The sequence below is a fragment of the Dysidea avara genome, chromosome 11 (genome assembly GCF_963678975.1).
Source record: "Dysidea avara chromosome 11, odDysAvar1.4, whole genome shotgun sequence".
Taxonomy (NCBI): domain Eukaryota; kingdom Metazoa; phylum Porifera; class Demospongiae; order Dictyoceratida; family Dysideidae; genus Dysidea; species Dysidea avara.
This window is the reverse complement of record NC_089282.1, coordinates 25,556,263-25,567,527: the sequence shown is the minus strand read 5'-3', so window position 1 is coordinate 25,567,527 and position 11,265 is coordinate 25,556,263. Positions and strand designations below refer to the sequence as shown.

At 37.9% G+C, this 11,265-nt stretch overlaps 2 long non-coding RNA genes across 3 annotated transcripts; both read left to right on the top strand.

Moving 5' to 3' along the window:
• The first annotated feature begins 9,648 nt into the window (after positions 1-9,648).
• LOC136238113 (uncharacterized) lies at positions 9,649-10,293 on the top strand. The gene is made up of 3 exons (XR_010692762.1): positions 9,649-9,946; positions 9,995-10,128; positions 10,255-10,293. It is a non-coding gene; the product is annotated as an uncharacterized lncRNA (long non-coding RNA).
• Positions 10,294-10,549: 256 nt separating this feature from the next.
• LOC136238402 (uncharacterized) lies at positions 10,550-11,059 on the top strand. 2 transcript variants are annotated; one of them, XR_010692963.1, is made up of 3 exons: positions 10,550-10,680; positions 10,747-10,791; positions 10,931-11,059. It is a non-coding gene; the product is annotated as an uncharacterized lncRNA (long non-coding RNA). The 2 variants fall into 2 exon arrangements; XR_010692962.1 differs by having other exon boundaries at positions 10,747-10,866.
• The last annotated feature ends 206 nt before the right edge of the window (positions 11,060-11,265 follow it).

Sequence of the window (11,265 nt, the reverse complement as noted above, 5' to 3'; positions counted from 1 at the left end):
AAGCTGAACATGAAGAAGGGTACTTTTTTGAACAGCACCAACAAGTAGCAGTTCATTAATATGCTTAGCTGCTTCTTGGAAAGAAATTGTAAAGTGTACCATGCTTCAGGAGATGCTGATGTGATGATTGTCAAAAAGCAGTAGAATTAGCCAGAGTAGCAGACACTGTGTTAGTTGGCGATGACACCGATCTTCTTGTATTGTTGTGCTATCATGCCTGCTTGGAATCACACAAAATATTTTTCAAACCAGAGCTACTATGAAACCTAGGGTGTGGAACATAACTGCTGTGAAAGAGAAACTTGGCTTTGAAATATGTTACAATGTTCTCTTCCTGCATGCAATACTTGGATGTGACACAACACCACAGCTTTATGACATTGGGAAAGGTAAAGTCCAGTGAATACTTTCAAATGCAGGCCAAAGTGTTCAGTGCAGTAGCATCTACACCAAATGACATCGTGGCTGCAGGAGAACAAGCACTAGTGGATTTATACAGTGGAAGTCCAAAGGAAGGATTAAACTCTCTCCAATACAAACGTTTTGTGAATAGGTAGCTAAAAACACTACAGTTGTTCTTCCACAAACTTTGCCACCTACTTCAGATGCTGCTAAATATCACAGCTTCCGTGTATAATTCCAAACACAAGAGTGGAAAGGTGATGCCAGTGAAATGCAGCCAACTGCATGGGGGTAGAAAGACTATGATGGTAAACTGATGCCTTTGCTAACTGATCTATCACCTGCTCCAGATGAGCTGTTGAAAATGATTAGGTGTAACTGTCACACTGACTGCAGCAGCATGAGATGCACTTGCAAGAAATACAAGGTGAAATGCTCTTCTGTTTGTGGCAACTGCAAGGGAACAGGCTGCACCAACTCAGACACCTCAATCCATGAAGAAGATGATACAGATACCAACACTGAATGAAAGCGAAACTTACCATTTATATAATACACAAGGGAATAGATTTCCCCTACCACGGCCATGGTTAATGTGTGTCATTCTGTATGTACCTAACTTAACTTGTACAATGTCAGGTTTCGAGTTGTAAAGAATTAAATCCACCTTCATGACAATGGAGAATGAAAACAACCGAATTGCATATAAAACTATGCTATTTCTCGGTTTCCATGGTAACACATGCACCTTCTAGTCTTCATTATGACCCTCTGTTATGAAAATAGTCCCTTGCCATGGGAAAACTATCATTAGACAAACAATAAATAGCTTAAACCAAAATTTAATTAGGTGCGTGGGCGGGACTAAATAACATTAGTTTTGTCCAGTAAAATGATGATAACTTTAGAACAGATTAAGCTATGGATACCAAACAAGTGTCATCTTGTTCCTTATAGTGAGAGCAATCATTTGATACCAAATATAAATAGTTTGGATAATGTACAGCTGAAATAGAAGCACAAATCCTAATTTTTTGCTAAAAATGGAAAAAAAAGGTCATGCAAAAGGTCACTTTCCCCTTATGGGATTTTCCGGGACTTTTGATATGTTATAGAGCACATTTTTCTGTGCTAGAAACTGTTGAAACCATTTGTTGCAATTAGTTAAAGGTTGACCCCTTTTTTTCCATAAAATGACTGGACTAGTATGGTTACATACAGATTCAACCGACTTTATAGGGTGAGTGAGTTTATTGTATGTTAAACCCATACATTTGGGCCTATCGAACCATAGTCTGTATTGCCACATGTAGACGGACTTCAATCCTACCAAATGGGTCATTTAGCCTCTATTATACACATTTCATTACCTTCACTGCAGAGCAGAAATTGTACATCGCTATTTGAGATGTATTGCCAATCCAACACTGTATGTCAATTTAATTTTTAATCAGTAGGCCCATGACCTCAAATTTCTGGTATTGGACGCTAGATTAGTGTACGGTAGGGGGATACGGAATAGTTGGGCACCGGTATACTAAGCTTTGTGTTGTTTTTCAGCGCACCGTAGCATAGCACCTAGCAGTATGCCTAGATCGCGAGAGGTATGGGGGCCCGGCTGATTTCTTCTTGTGTGAGTAGTTACGTGTTGCATATCAAACAATTAAGCGACTTTTAAAAATTTTTTTTTCGTTTACAGGATACACGCGTCTACACTGGAAGCAGGTTTTCAAGGCTCTGTCATGGAGCGTCAAATAACTTTTAAACCTTTCCCCGGTTCTAGCAGGAATGGCCAAGGTGACATCTACTTTCACGTAAAACGCAACAGCTTAATACGGCCTTTTTCATGGTACAAAGTAGGGGGTTTAACATTACACATAAAACCATTGGCAATGAAAATATTGGCTCACCCCAACAATCCAGGCGCGAACTTTTTAAATCCCGGTGATACAAGGCTAGATCACTCCTTGCTTGAATACTTCAGCTAGTTACACCGTTCGTTACGAACGTTATACATGATACAAATAATTTTATAAAAATCACCATCTCAATCCAATAGTCGCATACCCCGGCTGAGTACTAATTATTAGTGAAGCGCGCTGTATTGCGTGGGCGAGTTGCAATGGAGAAGCATTCCTTTCGTGAATGTTTAATTCATCAACTTTTCAATGGTCAACAGCCATTGTACATCATGCTAATAACACGTTAAACTATTTTGATCACATGATCCAACTTTGTAAATGTAATCAAATAAATATTAATTTTTAAAAAAATGGTCAATATAAAACTTTCAAGTTAGCTGTTTGCAGATCTCCAGAATGTAAACCTGTGGAAATAACGGTCACATTTTAATTGGTGAATTTAAAAAAATCTTTATCACGCACACACACACACACTCACACAAACACACACTCACTCACACACACTACACTACACTACACTACACTACACTACACTACACTACACTACACTACACTACACTACACTACACTACACTACACTACACTACACCACACTACATATTCACATAAAAATAAAACACTACAAGGTATGGTAAGAGTTGTTTACATTAGTTAATTTTGTGGTCCACCACATATAGCAACAAGGGAATGTGTATCTGTGATCAAGAATTTAATTTAGATTCTAATATCATAATTAGATGGTCAGACTACCTTTGTCAACTAGAGATGAACTGACTTTTGGTAAAAAGCGAGGGGTAGCCAATGCCTTGGGACTCTTGTACACTATGTGAGAAATCTAATCAGAAATACACAAATATTTTAGAAACCAAATCCTAAATCCAAAATCACGTAAAAATAATGGAGAAAGTGAGTTTAACCATAGATATTAGAGTCTCTCTAATATCTATGGTTTAACAAAGTAGACAATGATCGATCACGAATAGCTAAAACAAGATGTAGATCAACAACTGTACAGGTAGTTACTAGTTAGCAATCTCACTAAATGCTTTTAAAATACATAAAGATTGGGACTCTCGTACACACCATTAGGGTGCTTTGCGTGGGCGTTGGCAACCCCTCTGGTACACCATTTCGGTTTTTTGCATGGGCGTTGACTACCCCTCGAAAAAAACAAAACCAAAAAGACTACACAGAAGATGAGCCCTGCACAGCTACGTGGGTTTCTTTGTACAAAGCATACACTCACCTTATTTGCACAGTGCCCAATCGTCATCATGGACGCTTCCACCTCCCACCGTGCACTAAAGTAATAGAAACATCATTAAAATAATAATATAAGCATTAATATTATCATAGCATAACACAGCAGCTCAATATTACAGCATGATAAACAAACCAAAGTATTTATACAGAAAACTACGTCCTAGACATTTAATCGTCTTTGAGCAATGCCATTTTAACGAAGGCGCAAATTGTGCGTGGGCGGGCAATTCATTACATTCTGTTTGCCGTTAATAACTATCACTGGCAAACTAATGTATATACAATATCAAAGAACGTATATATTTAAACAGTTGCATGATACTTATAGACTGTTTTTTCACTGTCAACCACTTCTTGTGCGTGGGCGACCCACCACCCCTCCCCTCCCTCCCACCTACCCACCCCCCTCCCCTCCCTCCCACCTACCCACCCCATTTATGATATACGTGCTATACAGGTGAGCATATTAAAAGTTGCTAAAATTAACAGGTTTCTGTAGAATCAGTTTTTTTTTTTTAAATTCTAATTGAACAAACAGTACATTTTCATACTATAGCTGAATGACATTAAAATATATTGAAGTGTTCTGATATGGTGTACTTGGCCTTGTAAGTGATAGGGGTTATTGTGAGGGCCTGAACTGAGGTAACACGTTCCTGTATCAGGCCCTTGGTATCAGCATAGATTATCGAGATGGTTGTCCTTTTGTGTGTGCCCACCCTCCTACTGAAAGAGCAAGACGAGGAGCGATTTGACAAGCTATAGGACCAAATTGTGTACTTATTTATCCCACTAAGTAGGAACTGCAACGAAAATTTTGGTCCGGGGAAAAAAATGGTCCGGCCGGACCAGTTTTGGTCGACAAAAATTGGTCCAGCCGGACTAGTTTTGGCACCTAAAAATGGTCCGGCCTGGTAAAAATTGGTCCGGACCAATTTAGGTATGCCTGGTGCTACCCGGGTGCTTAAATTTGTTAGCTATCTAGCTCATAATGTGATTGCTCACCTAACTGACTTGGAGAACTGACTAGCCACGACTTGGCGATACAAGTTTTAGCGCAACCTGGTGCATGCCTTATATGGGTGTACGAGATTTTTTGCATAGGCTAGCTTTTTGAGCCACGTGTACATTTGTCACTTCACTGGTTGAGTATCTGTAACGATCATTTTGGCTGTGTTGTTGGGTTACTGCGGACGTTTACAAGTTGAGTTGATCTTGTTGGCTGGCCTATGAGTCTGGAATGGCTGATTTCAACGAAGAAGATGAACTTTTGGATAAAGTTTACCTGTATATAACAGAGAAACGGTATGCTGATGGAACTTCAGAAAATGGCAAAAGGATTATCAGAAAGAAAGCTTTGAAGTTTACAGTTGTCGATGGAGAAATGTATTTAACCAAGAAGCGAAAGGGAAAGGTAGCTAGCTAGGTGATACAGAGTTGTGATCGTGAATTCTGGTGTTTATAGGGTAACATTCAACTGAGATACATCAGAAGCAAAGAGGAGCAGCTAAGAATTCTCCTAGCTTGTCATAGTGATGCTACATCTGGGCATTTGGGATTTAAGAAAACTCTTGCTAGGGTAACAGAGAGGTTCAAATGGTATGGTATGACAAAGGATATAGAGGATGTGGTAAGTGTCACACTAGCTACTATCTAGTTTTGTACATGTTTACAGCTGTGTGATACAGTGGGATCTCAGTATTCCAGACCCCACTTATCAAAACTGAACTACAAAATATGACTGCTCTATTAGAGTAGTGATGCATGTTCTATTAGAGTAGTTGAAAATGGCTGTTATTTTTTACCTATGTTATTATTAGGCTATTGACCTATACACAGTTTCACACTTATGACACACTTAATTTCAGTTTCACACTTAGCTTCAGACTTATGGACCATCCCTGATCCCAAGGCGTTCAGATAACTGATGTTCCAATTTATAATTAATGTATAATAGATTCACGCAATACTAGTTATTTATACATGCAGGTCAAACGATGCGATGTCTGCCAAAAATGAACAGAAAGCTTGATATTGTGACTCTGGAGTTGCATCCAGTGCCAGTCAAATCACCATGGCACCACATAGGAATAGACTTTATTGGACCAATTGCTCACAAGTCCCCCTCGGGTAGCTACAGTGTTTTTTTTTAAAATTTACACTTACACATTTCTGTTTTCTAGGAAATTGTTACATTTTGACTATCAGTGATTATTTCACAAAGTGGGTGGAAGCATTTGCAATTCCCAATAAGACTGCAGTTGAAGTTTGCAACAGTTTATTCAAGGTGCATAATAGCATAACCTACTGTGTAATAATTATATGATAATTACGCTTATGTATTTCTATTATTACTACTGGTGTGTAGCTTTTTATGAGAATGGGCATACCCAGACTGATAACAACTGATCAAGGGTCAGAGTTTAACAACAAATTAAATAGTGAGCTGATGAAAAAATTGAAGATAAGACATATTTTAACAACACCTTACCATCCCCAGGTAATATATTGTATGCCTTAACCAAGAGTTAATAATAGTAGGGAGGGAGAGTATCCAACGCTCAATAGGCCTGTGTTAAATGGGCGTGTAGAACGAATGGCTTCTTTGCCAGATGTGTTAACAAAATCAAAGATTAGAGAACCTATGCAATTAACGCTGCTGCAAGTAATGGATACACCCACAGAATCGATATCAAGTATTGACATCTATGCATGTCTCGCTGGGTAGCATATCTGTTTGCTCTTGTTGAGTGTGAATCCAATGGAGAACTGCAACTCTGGATCCGGAAGAGTAAACTTTGCCAGTTCTTCGACAGTACATGACACACTAGTTTCAGTTGAAGGAGCGCTCGATTCTTGGACAGGTATTTCTTCCTCCACATCACAGCAGGCATTTATTGAGAAGCTTCTGCTGATGATGTTGGTCAAAAGCAAGGCTCCCAGTAAACTTCATTCATGGACACACCAATAACTCTTCTCTTTGTTCTTCACGCTAGACACCACCTTTTCAATCTCTCATCACTCATAAGACTATTGGATACGCATGCTGGAGTAGATATGTGCCACAAGTATGACTTGTATTCAGCTAAAGAAAATATTTCCGCTTAAACACATTGAGAAAATACAAAAATTTATGGTGATATCTGGAATGCTGTATGCACTCATTTAACACAGGTCTACTGAGCATTGGATACTCTCCCTCCCTACTATTATTAGCTCTGGCCTTCTCTTCTATCATTTGGCTAGTCGTGTTTCAATATAAGTATAATACTATGTACTCTGATATAGGCAAATGGCCTGGATGAGAGATTTAACCAAACTCTGCAGAGCATGCTAGTGAAGTTTGTGGAGGAAAAGAAAGATTCTTGGGAAGAATACCTTGATACATGTGTTTATGCATACAACACAGCAAGTCATGAGTCAACCCAATATACACCATTCGAGTTGATGTTTGGAAGGAAAGCTTTGCTCCTGATTGATATTGAAATGGAGAAAAAAAATGCAGGGCTACTTTTAGATCAGTACAACAAGGCTAAAGATTATCCAATAAGTGAATCTAGAGAAGAGCATCAATTAGGTGCTTGAAGCAGCTAATTAAGAACAACATCACAAAAGCACAGCTGAAACAGAAACTACACTATGATAAACGACATTTTAAGCCAGGTGAGACACATGCGAGTAAATCATGTACTATAATCATCTGTGTACAGCTGCTTAACTCTTGTTTATTATGTAAACATAGGAAGTTTCTCAGTTGGAGCAAAAGTGCTTGTTATAGATTTCAATCGAAAGAAAAGAAAGGGTGGGAAACTAGACTACAAGTGGAGAGGTCCCTACATTATCACCAAATCTCTGGGTCATGGACTCTACTCATTGCAAGCAGAAGATAATTCAAATGAGATCAGTCGGATAAATGGTGCTCACCTCAAACAGTACTTATCCCCTATATATTCAGTAAGTTATAAGCCCAATATTGCAAAGGTATTGATATTTATTTCATTACTCAGGGACCCGCTGACACCACAACCCAGGAAGACAGTCACATTCCATTTAAGGATTTTGATTCTAACCTAAGGTCTCAATCTCAGTCAATTCAACATACAAGCTATGATTCTATTTGCTCTGGGAACTTACTACAAGAGGTGAGTAGAATAAATAGTCCCCATCATAAGCAGCACTTATCCCCTACACATTGTGTAAGTTATTAAACCAGTAAGTTTGCAATAATAATTATTTCCTTACTTAGAGATCTGATGGTGTTACCAAGGAAGACAGTCACACTCCATTTAAGGATTGCGATTCTAACCAAAGGTCTCAATCTCAGTCAATTAGTCAACATGCAGCCAATGATTTATATTTGCTCTGGAAACTTACTACAACAGGTGAGTAGGATAAATGGTGCCCATCTTAAGCAGCACTAATCCTCTAGTTATTAAAAGTTTGTATAGCTATATGTAATATTATTTCGTTACTCAGGGATCTGATAATGTGACCAAGGAAGATAGTAAGACTCCATTCAAGGATTGTGATTCTAACCAAAGTTCTCAGTCTCAGTCAATCAGTCAACAAGCGGACAATGATTCTATTTGCTCTGGAAACTTACTACAAAAAGTGAGTAGGATAAATGTTGCCCATCTCAAGCAGCACTTATCCCCTACACATTGTGTAAGTTATTAAACCAGTAAGTTTGCAAAGCTATATGTAATATTATTTCTTTACTTAGGGATCTGATAGTGTTACCAAGGAAGATGGTAACACTCAATGTCAATCAGTCAGTCAATCTGCAGCCAATGATCATGATCCATTCATCATTCATAGTACCACCACTTTATTGCAAGGAGATGTTGCATTTCTTAACAACCTAAGTGTTTCCTTGGATTCCCTAGAATCCTGTTTCTGTGATAAGAATAGGCCTGAAGATCAACCAGTAGATGTTAGCACACCTAATAAAGCTGGTGGCTTTTTTCCAACATTCTTTGGAGATGGCCACCCACTATCACCCATTGTGCATTTGCCAGATATGTACCCTAAAGGTACAAAAATTATTTGTCTGTAAAGTACCATAAATCAGGAAAATTTCGTTGTCAAAAAAATTTCATTGCTGGCAGTATCAACTAAAATAAAATCAATGGAATTATTTTTAACTAGCTATAAAAATAGTTTGCACATACAATGTTAAGCTATTTTGTCAAAAATTTCATTGATTATGAAATTTGCTGCGTTGAAATTTTCTATGACAAAAATTTCCTGATTTACAGTAGATCCGTCAATAGTATCAGGGGCAGATCCAGCAGCTGGCAAGGGGAGGGTGTACAAACAAGCTAAGTTGTAGGTGGTTGGGGCTAGGTTCTTTTGTAAGTTGCTGCATTTTGAAGCACCAAATAATCACCTCTTAGTAGTGTCTCCCTGTTGATTTTCAACATAATTATTGTGCAAATGGTCATGAAGTCTTCAAAAAGGCTCTGAATGTTTTAAACAACAGCAACACCATAATTATTTTTAGAGGCATTTAGTATGCACGAAGGTGTTGGGTTACAATTTCATAGCTTGGTTCACTTTTGTTTCTGTAACAAATGCTAGTACAATGTGCTATATGACACTGATCTTGATTTGACATTCGTAAAGTTTAGTATTAATCAGAAGTATGGCTGGCTCCTTCACAAGGTGAGGAGGGTATTTTCCCATTCTGGATCTGCCAGTGAGTATTGGGATCATTTTACAACTAACTTCAATTCTGATCAATCCTGTTCATTTCATCTCTTATGTCCATGCCACCAATGCCCAAGACAACCTATCTCCACCAATTTTCTCCCTCTTTAATTACTGACATTGATCTGCAAACTAGCTAGTAATAAGTATACGTACAGTAGTTATTCTACATATATATATAGTTAAGTAATAAGTAATTGTAATGTATAGGTATGCATCTCTGGCTGTGGGCACAGGTTGCTCACAGACCTTTGATGCGGGTTCTCCTGCTTCAAAAAGCATTATAAATAAATAATATCTGCAGTTGGGGTTTTACTATCTTTAGATTTGCCTAAATTTTTAAATGTGGAAAAGGAAGTTTTATACCCTTTTCGAATTTCCAAATTTGACTAATGTATAACTCTTCTTGACTTTGATTATCAACTTTGAAATTACATCAGCAATAATGGTAGTGTTACGGATACATTCTGACCAAATTGAAAACTGATACCTTATTGACACCTTGAGTCATGGGTTACCTAGTATATGCAACTAAAAGACCCCTTTTTAAAAGTCCAGGTGTTGTCATGCAAACTGTATATTTTCAGCTCATGTTAGAGTTGCTCGAACCATACCTAAAGGGCAAAGTACTAAAGCATCTGATGATAAAGGTATGTGCCCTTACATGTATCATTCATACTTTATAATAATTACACTAGGAAAGAATTTTGTTGCATTGATTTTGGACTCACCAAGAGGCACCGATAAGTGCAAAAGAAAACTTCAATTTTCTGAAGATGATGATGTGACAAAGCAACAAAAACCAAGAAAGAAGAAACGTAGGCTTCTCAAGGTAAGTTAGGATTATACACATAACTCCAGATACGATCATGTGCGTTAAGTATGTTGTAGCTCTGCAACAATGTAATGTTATTTGTCCATGCTCATATTACAGTTTACATTGTGCACATATATATAGAATGAAAATGTTCAAAGAGTGGCTAAAGTGAAAACAGACTTGACACAGGTAAGGATTTCACCATATAAATATATATATATATGCTACTATTATGTTTACTCACAGAATGATGTGTACATACTTGCCAATACTAATATCCCTGCAAATTCTACCGCTATCCCAGCCAGTTCTACTACCACCACTACTACGGCTATTCCAACCAGTTTTAATACTATTACTGCTATTCCAGCCAGTTCTACTGTCACCACAACTGCTGCTATTCCAGCCGGTTCTACCACCACAACTACAACTACTATTCAATCCAATTTTATTGCCACCACTATTCCAGCCACTACTACTACTGCAACCCCAACTAATTCTACTGCTACTAATGCCATCCTGGCCAATCATATAGTTTATGCCACTTCCTCAACCACCACTAACAAGGTAGCCAAAACGTAATTACATGTGAAAAATAATTACTAAATTGTTTGCTTTAATTATGAATGCCAGCAACTGGAAAACATTCTAAAAGGACAGCCAAGTCATGCAGTTAAGGCAAGAATTGGTAGATTTACTATACACCATGGGAGTTTTCGCACATTGAAACCCAACACTTACATCAATGATGAGGTGAGATAATAACCATATCCATTGTATGCATGATGTGCTATAAGCTACCTGTATTGTATTCTAGATCGTCAATGGATACCTACGATTGATTGCAAATATCCATGGGAATTGTTCTGTTATCGGAACATTTTCACTGACAGCCATCATTAACCGTGCTGCTGTGAACATTTCTTCACACCTATTATCAAAGGAACATATATTCACTATACATATGAAACATTTATACAAAGGCTATATATCTACATAGGAAGTGTTAACTTCTAAAAAATTAGTTGCTGGTGCATACAATCAAGGCAAGAATCACTGGGTCCTTATTGTGAGTTGATGCATACATAATTATACTTGCATATGTACATTGGCTAAATCAACCTGCACAGGCAATAGACTTAGAAAGAGGAT